We start from the raw sequence: 9542 nt of genomic DNA on the forward strand, positions 1-9542 counted from the left end.
AAGAGTTGGTCCACATATGGGAGCATGTTAGATTTGCAGGAGAAAGAGGTCTCTCAAAGACAGGTTTCATTCAAGCCACCTAATGGGAAAGAGAGAGATGAGGGAACTAGGAGATAGCGACCTTTCCTTTATGTGCCCACTCCCACCCAAATCAACGCTCCTCTACACTTCATCCAAGACCACCCCCATAACCCTAAACCCAAACCCAAACCCAAAAGATAAACTTGAAATACCTTATTCTTTACTACTTGTAGAGAATTAGGGTTTCCTTCGATGGTGACCCTTTGTTTTTAACTTATAATTATCAATCTTTCCATTGCATGTGGTCTCACATGTCATTGCTTCCCACATCAATATTTCCCTTTAAAAAAATCTACACATTAGCATTTCAATCAAATTTCAATTTTGTCATATCTAGGATGTAAATACTTTGAATAATTCTAAAGTTCAAATCTTACTTTTAATCATTCTAATTCATGTAATGTATTTTGTAAATAAAAATACAAAGAAACTCATTGAGTGGACTCAATGGTAAAAAGAAATAATGTTATATATTAAGGATTGTAGGTTCGAACAATCTTGTCTGTAGGTATAAACACCATAAATACAACTAAAATAATAAATGTTGGTCAATAACTTACAATATTGTTAAACATATTATTTTATAAAGTGAAAGATCGGCACTGAATGAGAGCTCATGGTGCTCCCCTCTTGAGTCGGCTGTAAGTTAGTATATGTTTATAATCTTTTTTTAATCATTAACAATGCGTGCACACACATTTTCAAACGCAATTAATTAAACCTGAATTCTCTAGAAAGATAAGTGTCCTCGTGGTATTAAAAGTTTAAAAACAAATATAGAGAGTATAAATGTCCTATTATATTTGAAAATTTTCCAATAATTTATTTTAGAAATTTTGCTTAATGGAGGTGGAGGGTGAGAACATAAATTATCAAGATCTTAGGAGGTGGTGTGGCAGAACAACTTTCCGAAAGAAACAAAAAATTGAAGTGAAAGGAAGCAAAGGTAGTACTTTGACAACCCAAACTGCCAAAGCCGCTCTCATATCTGACCAGAAACTTGTGGCCTTCCTTGTCAGCCCTCACTCTCAGATAATTCATGCCCATTGCCATTGCCATTGCCATTGCCATTGCCATTGCCATTGTCATTGCCATGGGTCACCACCTTTGTGTATTTGCTTCTCTCTTTATAGGCCCCACCCTCTCCTCTTTGCCTTAGCTACCTTCTTCTCCTCTCTCTCTCCCCCCTCAATCATTTCAGCTCTCTCCAAAGAAATTAAAGCCCACCCACCGCCCTCTCTTTGTTTCTCTCTTCTCCATGGAGAAGAATGAAAGGGAAACTCATGACTTTATGAACGTTGAATCCTTCTCTCAGCTTCCCTTTATCCGTCCTGCCCCTACCAAAGAAAAGGGCACTCTTCGTTTGTTCGGAAAGAATTCGGTGGTGCCGACTCGGCCTGCAACGAGTCAGATTCAGCTGGGAAACAAGAAGATACAAGCAAGGAGACCGAGAATGGAGAAAACGGCAGAAGGTTTGAGTGTCACTATTGCTGTAGAAACTTCCGACTTCCCAAGCTTTAGGTGGTCACCCAAAACGCCCACAAAAGGGAACGCCAACACGCGAAACGAGCTCATCTTCAGTCCGCAATGGTGCAAAGCTCTTATTCTGATGCTCATATGTACGGTCTCGTTAACTACAGGCTAGGCCCAGCTCCTCCAACTCCGGCTATGGCAACTTACCCTTCGTGGAACAATAGCATTAGTAGTAGTAGCAGTAGGTTTTATGGGAGTCAAAGCTCTTTTTCTCAGCCACCCATCAATGGCAGCCCGCTAGGGTTATGGAGAATCCCTGCTACGGTTCAAAGTAACTCATCTAATTTCTACGCGACCTTTCATCACCATCATCCTCGATCCGTCGCCATTTTTGCTGGTGATAAATTGAACCCATCGCAGGTTGTTGATGTTGGTGGTGGTGGTTCAAGTTCCCAGAGTCGGTACGTTTATGAATCAAAGCCTAGCGTACAAGAGCATGTGAGTTTGGATCTACATCTGTAATAATTAATTTCCTAATAACCTTTGATTTAAACGGGAGAAAAAACAACAAAATCTTTGTTGTGCAAATGAGACGATTATATATAACTTGTAGCACACCAAATCTCACTTGTTCTTTCTCTTCATTTCCTTTGGCTTTTAACATCTGATTTCACTCTTTTTAGCATGATTTCATATGTAAATGTGATCATTGATCTCAAAGGCATGAGTTAGCTGATAAGTGAGCCTTCTTCAATAAAGAAAACTCTTTCTCTTTTAATATCTTCATTAGGGTATTTCATTTGGTTTAGTAATGTACTGTCATCCTTTAAGCTAAAAGCTCATTTTTACAGTTGCGATCTATCTTCTTCTCCTTTTCTGAAACTTTCACACGTGTGATGAATATTGTTTTCGAGGTGGCTATCAGTGAGAGGAGCACATGAACAAACACTGTAGCTACACACGTGTACGTAAATCTATATGTTGTCTGTCTGAAACAGGTGAAGAGGTTGATGGAAAGAGAAAGTGAAGGGTAAACTGTTATAACATAACAAGGGTGTTTCCTTGCATGAAAATGCCATGAAAATGAGTCATATCTTTGTGTTCTTCATGGCATTTTCGGTGTATGATAGCCATAAGGACATTTGTTGGCGAGAAATTATTGCAATGTTCCTTACCTTTCTGGTCCTGCAGATCGTATTTAATCAGAATACAATATATTATTCATATGAAGGGGAAAAGAAAAAGATTTTTTTTGGGGTGGGTTATGTTTAATATGTTTACCAATCAAACTTTAAAATGATGTCTGACGATGGGCATGAATATTTGCGGTGGAACAATGGTGGCAATTTTAAGGCCACAGTTTAGTTCATATATCTGTATGTTTGAAAGCAGAAAGTAATAAATAAAAAAATTAAAAGAAAATATTGTGATTTGAACCATATGAAATATTATTGGGATGGGACCATTAATTTGAAATGCAAAATATAAAGAGTCAGAAGAAGAGGATGAGTATATGGCGATGGGGGACATAACATTCTTAAAAAAGTCAACTGATGAGCGGATTAATTGCCTGTTGCTTAGAAGGGGATGGGTCAGTTCATCTTTTTGGCCTTAAAATCTGCAAAAACAAATTATGCATTTTCTTTTCTAGAGCAGTAGGAGGAGGAGGACAAGAGTGTGACTTACATCCAAAGCTTTCATGGGTATTAAAATGGTAAATCCCAAAACTTTCTCTTCAAAAAAGGTTAGGTGTCCTTTTTTTTTTGTTTTTGCAGAAGGGAAGGGAACAAGGAACATGGTCGTTAAGTCTCTACCATCTTAATAATATCCAACCTTTTCCTTTGTACCATGGCTGGCTGGCTTTTATGCCTGCAATTACACACAGATAAAAAGTCTCTAGAGTTTCAACATTCTTATCAAAGGAGAAATATATGAAATAATGACATCAAGCTGCGATATTTCAAATAAAATACACATTTCCGTAAATTGTAGTTTTTTGCGTCTTCTTCTGCTTCATGTTGGGATTTGTGTTTTGTCAAGATAGGAAGTGTAGTGGAATTTATTTATTTTTTCCTGTTTTTTCAATGAGACGCGTTTGTGTGATTTTCTGTTAGTATTGTGGATTTATAGTGCATATTGGTTTCATTCCAGCTAGCTGGTGTTTCGAACAGGAGAGACACGTTGTTGATTAGCCCCTTGCATGTTGTTCAATAACAGTAACCCAGCTAGGTTTGAAAGCTAAAACAAATATTTCAATTAGAGGGAGCAATCGAATGGTTCGGATCAAATTTGTATGGTTAATTCAGATTATATCATATGCACTTTATATTTGATTCGAATTATTGATATCAATTTGTGTCAATGTTAAATCAAGTTCATATTAGAACAATTAATTTTTGAGGTTAATCAACTTTTGATTTTCGAGTTATTTTGGATTGAATTAAATATGAGTTAAATCAATCATGTATAAAATTATTGATATATTGAGCCTTTCAATTGGTTTTAATAGAAAAAGTGAAAGATTATTCCCCCTGGAAGTCCTAGGTTTGATCAGTCTGTAGTGTGTTGCAAATAAATCAAAAAGGTTTGAACAAATACTACATTGTAATCTCTCATACTATTAAAATAATTATTATATATTCTTAAAAATATATAATTTTTATTTGATCTTATCATTTAAGTTCATTTTCAACTCTCACTCATGAATCATTCAGCGTTTCAAATTTAACATCATCAATAAGAAATTCAATGTAATTGAGTTTGATATATAGGAACAGTTGAATATAGATATTTAACTTAGTTTGTATACATATCACTTTTGAATTAATTTATATCTATAAAAAATAATATTTTTTGTATTAAAATTAGTTATAATTTATCGTCCAAGTGATATCAATTAAAGTTAATAACATAAATTAAAATTTTAGATAGTGAGTAATTTAATTTGATAATCTATCATATCAAATATTTTTAAAATTTTTTTTAGAATTATCGGATCATATATAAAAATAATCTTTTAAAGGAAAAAAATATGATATTGAACCATTAAATTATTACCAAAGATGGTGGTTAACAATAGTATAGTACAAAAAGAAAAAAATATAATATTTTACTATTTATCATAATAAAAAATAAATTATTCGTTATTTCGACTTAATCATTGAGTTAAAATCAGGTTAATATTTGATTCGAATTTAATATTAAATTCAAGTTACTTTCAATTTGTCTTAAATTGCTTTCAGTTCGAGTGAAAGTCGATTTGGATTAAATTGAGTTTGACTCAATATCTATCTAGCTAAAATTTTGGTTGATTTCAGTTCAGTTTAATTTATGGATTTAAGAAGTTTAATAATCATATTCAAGTTTATATCAAATTTCAAATCAAATAATCGATTTGAATAATCAAATTTGTCACATCTAATTTAATAAACATCACATGCAAGAAATCAAACACTATTTATTAAAATTTCAAATCTTTCGTTACATTTGGAACTTTTCTAGAAGGCAAGATTAATTGCAATACCAACAACATTAATATTTGTATATTATATATGTGTGTGAATTTCACTTTACAGATCAAAAGTTAAATTCATACACAATTAGATGGCGAATTTCACTTTATACCAACAACATTTCTTCAATGTTAGCCCTGTTTCTTCAAACACTTCTTATATATATATATATACTATTATTATTATTATTATTTACCCAAATATTAATGAAATTGCATTTTAGTTTTTTTTTAAATAGTAACTAAATTTCGACTCTTTACACAACTTTTTCCCTAAATAACATAGTAGAACAAAAATTAACTACATAACCTACCATTAAGATTAAATTATTGAGATATTTAATCTAATTTGACAATAATGATGATAATAATCATATTTATTACGAGAACATATAAATTTATGTTAGAAAGAGTGAGTTTCTAAAATTTTAGGAGAAAGCGAACTTTTTTTTTGAAAGATGAGTACTTTGTATTGAGTAGAATACAATGTACACCACCCCATGGACCTCATTAAAAAACTTCCCTAAACTTATTGGAGGAAAAAGAGTAAACCATGAGGTGGAAACAAACATAAAGCCTGAACCCACAAATACAACAAACAAAAAGGCTATCCAATCCAGCAAACAGACATTTTCCGTGCATAAAGAACAGAAGAGGAAGAGCAGCATTACAACTAGTCACATAGCCCCCTACGCAAAAGAACCAAGGCGGAACTCAACAATTGCAACATTTTAAAAGAAAACCTCAGAATTCAAACTGAAACGTAGATAACAAGGAATCTTCACTGGCCACAATAGCATCAACCTAAACTCCAATCTGATTCAAACAGCTCCTGAACGCACCATAAGAAGAACTAAAGAGAGTAACTAATACCGCAAGAGGAACCCAACTCAATACTCTACAATAGCGTCCGAAAACTTGGAGAAATGGTGAATAATCAACCAATAAAACACCAGCCAATCAACCATAACCATAAAAAGACTACAATCAACCGCACAATAACACCACAAACATGCCACATCAACCAAGGATAAAAAAACACAGACCTAAAAATACGGCTACCAGCATCAACTACCCACCCCAACAATCTTCCACTGAAATGAGCAAAACAAAGACTGTATGACTCCAAGACATCAAGCACAAAAACCTTAAGAAACAACATCCTAAACCTTGAGCATAAAAACCACCATAACACCACGGAAGCCAAGATGTCAAAACCATGAACCTTCCAAAGCAAAAACTCTCCCATCGACCTTCACATCAAATGAAACTTATAAAGACCTTCACACAAACCAACATAGACAAAAAAACTAAACAATACACCCTGCTACAAGTCAAACTAAAGCACAAAGAACCCCTAATAGATAAACCAAGACCATTAAATAACAGTAAAAACATAAAAATGTTCACAAAAACCGAAAGCAAAAGCCTTAATAACCCCTACAATAATCGTACTACCCCCAACACCCTTCTAACGACAGAAGCTCCTATAGATCCTCATTTACAAGACTTCCAAACAGAATTCCAAGTTGCTTATCTAACGACACTGCCTCATGTGCTTCAACAAAAGCTTCGGTCCACCTTTGTTTTAATACATAATCAGAAATTGAAGTACCTGATAATTCAGAGAAGAGAAGATTCGACTGCTCCAAATTAAATCTCTTCAGTGCTCGATCTCTTCTTCTCCTCTAAACTTTGAGAGGACTTTGCCCTGAATAACCAACATAGAGCAGAATTTCTTTATCCTTATAGATTTTCTAAAAGACCTATATGGCACCATAATCAGAAATTGAAGTACCTGATAATTCAGAGAAGAGAAGATTCGACTGCTCCAAATTAAATCTCTTCAGTGCTCGATCTCTTCTTCTCCTCTAAACTTTTGAGAGGACTTTGCCCTGAATAACCAACATAGAGCAGAATTTCTTTATCCTTATAGATTTTCTAAAAGACCTATATGGCACAACCGATGTCTCCACGACATCACGCCCAAGAAGCTCATTTTTTCCATTCATCTTAATAATTGAATTTCCTTTAGAACTTGAAAAAACATGACCCACATGTAATTCCTCACGCTTCCCTCCTATTGGCAAAAGAAACTCTTTGTTTAAATCCACTAACTCATCAACCGAAGTGCCCATCCCTCGTGGAAGCCCACTATCCGAAGAATCTTCAACAGCCCCTACAACCCTACCACTAACCTTCTTCCTTGAAGCCTCTTCAAAAAGAAACTTTCCAATATTTATTCCTTCACCCTTTAACACGTCCCCATCAGCATCCATTCTTTGAAGCCCCACGTGAATGGAGTGTTTTGGAGTTTAAAAATCAGCACGCTCACTATCTTCTACGACTCCACAACCACCCAAGGTCGGCTTCATGACAACATCCTTCGAACAGTCTCCAAGACTATCTCTAATGCACGCTTCATCAAAAACACCGCCAGTGGAAAAGGGAATCCAAATCTTGTCGACTAAACTATCCGACGCAGAAGATTCCTCCGATGGATCGACAGAACGCTTTGCCGATGGGACACCCTCATGAACCGACCTAAACTCTACTCTGTTCTTTACATCTGCAAGCTCTTTTTTCCTACTTCAAGCACTCGAACATCAATTTTCTTATTCTCCATCACAACATCAACAACTTCATCAATCCGAGCATCTATCGAAGTAGAAATCAATATACTAACTTTTTCACAATCTAATTGATGATTAACGTTTTCTCCAAAAGCCTCAAATCTACCACACATACCTGCAAATCTTTTTAATGTGATTGCATTCCAACATTATAAAGGTAATCCAACGATTTCAATCCATACAACTCTATCTTTTTGACAAAATGACTCAGACCAAGGATAAACCTCCACAAAAATCTCCTTCAAATAAGACCATTGGACGTCTTCTAGCATGGAAAACAACTCTTCATCTTCAATGGAAAGGAGAAAGAAAGTACCACGTAATCTTTGAACTTTAATTTCCCCTAAGCCCCAGTTATGCAATCTATCAACGATAATCCCAACACTACAAATGTCAGCCATTACTCCCACCAAACATCTCCTCAACTTGCTAACTTCGAGTTCATCAACATGACCCAAAACTTCCTTTCTAGAAGCTCTCACTAGACCAACCTCCGTGCAATAAGTTTTTTCAAGAAATGAAGAACTCCCCATTTTTATTTCCATGGCTTCATGTTTTGCACACCTTTAACTCTTGGAACCTCCAACATGTACTTGGCTAAACTCGCTAAAATGCGACTGCCATACACCCTAATACCATTCAAGCGATCCCTAACTTTTTCAGCTTCTGCCATATTACAAACTTTAACGAAACCAAACCTAGTGCATGATCGACTCATTTTCTTTGGAATAAACACACCCAATACCTCTCCATAACAACCCACAATCTGCCATAGACCTTTCCAATGGATAGAGTTTGGAAGATAATCCACAAACAAAGAAACAAAACCTGACATCTCCATTGCATTTCTTCGACAAAGTACTACATGGACTCTAAAAACTTATTGGCAACATTTTTTTTTGTTCGGAAATAATAGAGTTTTATTGATGGAATATAGGAGAATTTCAAGGACCTCAAAGGACAACCATCACTAATCTAAAGCTTCAGACTAGAACATACCATATCACCACACACTTGCATAATTGAAAAAAAGTGTAACAATGTAAGACCTATAAAGCCAATATAGAATTCTTAATTTCAATGATAGTTTTTTAATACTCTAGGATTATTACAAGGTAGTATATGTTCATAATTTCTTAACTTATTGACAATGCACACATACATTGCGATGCATGTGCTCGAATCCAAAATTTCTACGGAGAACAACCTTCACTTTATCATTAAGATCACTTGATGGATTCAATAGGTGATTATAAACTGAATATTATTTTATTTCCTTTTTATTTGTTCCCTTGAAGTTACATGGTGAACTATATTATTATATGTTAATGGTAGCTACTAGAAGCTATAAAGCAATATTTCCAAGCAGAATTTAGTGAGGCCGTACATCCTTTTCAAAGATATGATGGAAAGCTCTCCAAAAGGAATCACATATCCTAATTATCACAATGCCTATGTTCTCTTATTTATTTGTATTTTTCTTATTTTGAGAGCTTAAATGCTAATCTTACCTAATCGGCTTCAATTAAGTGGTGCATTTTATGCGATGGAAACAGCTCAAATGATTAAGAAATTTGCTAGTGAAGTCATCACCTTATAACAAGTATTATATGTAAAACTGCCCTAGATTGGCCAATGATTGTATATTTCCACCTAACAAAAATTTCAAGCAATCTTTGAAACCAAGTTATCTTTTACATGTTTCGAATTTATTTATTTCAGATAAACATTTGTATTCGATATATATTAATAATATTTTCATATTTGACACTTACTCTTAAAATTCGATAGCAAACCGTCATTATATTATTAATATCTATCAAACCTTTGCAAGATGCAAAATA

At 34.5% G+C, this 9542-nt stretch overlaps 1 pseudogene; it reads left to right on the top strand.

Moving 5' to 3' along the window:
- The first annotated feature begins 1167 nt into the window (after positions 1 to 1167).
- Positions 1168 to 2109, top strand: LOC120200769 (annotated as a pseudogene).
- The last annotated feature ends 7433 nt before the right edge of the window (positions 2110 to 9542 follow it).

The sequence above is a fragment of the Hibiscus syriacus genome, unplaced genomic scaffold, assembly GCF_006381635.1.
Source record: "Hibiscus syriacus cultivar Baekdansim isolate YM2019G1 unplaced genomic scaffold, ASM638163v2 tig00006570_pilon, whole genome shotgun sequence".
NCBI lineage: Eukaryota > Viridiplantae > Streptophyta > Magnoliopsida > Malvales > Malvaceae > Hibiscus > Hibiscus syriacus.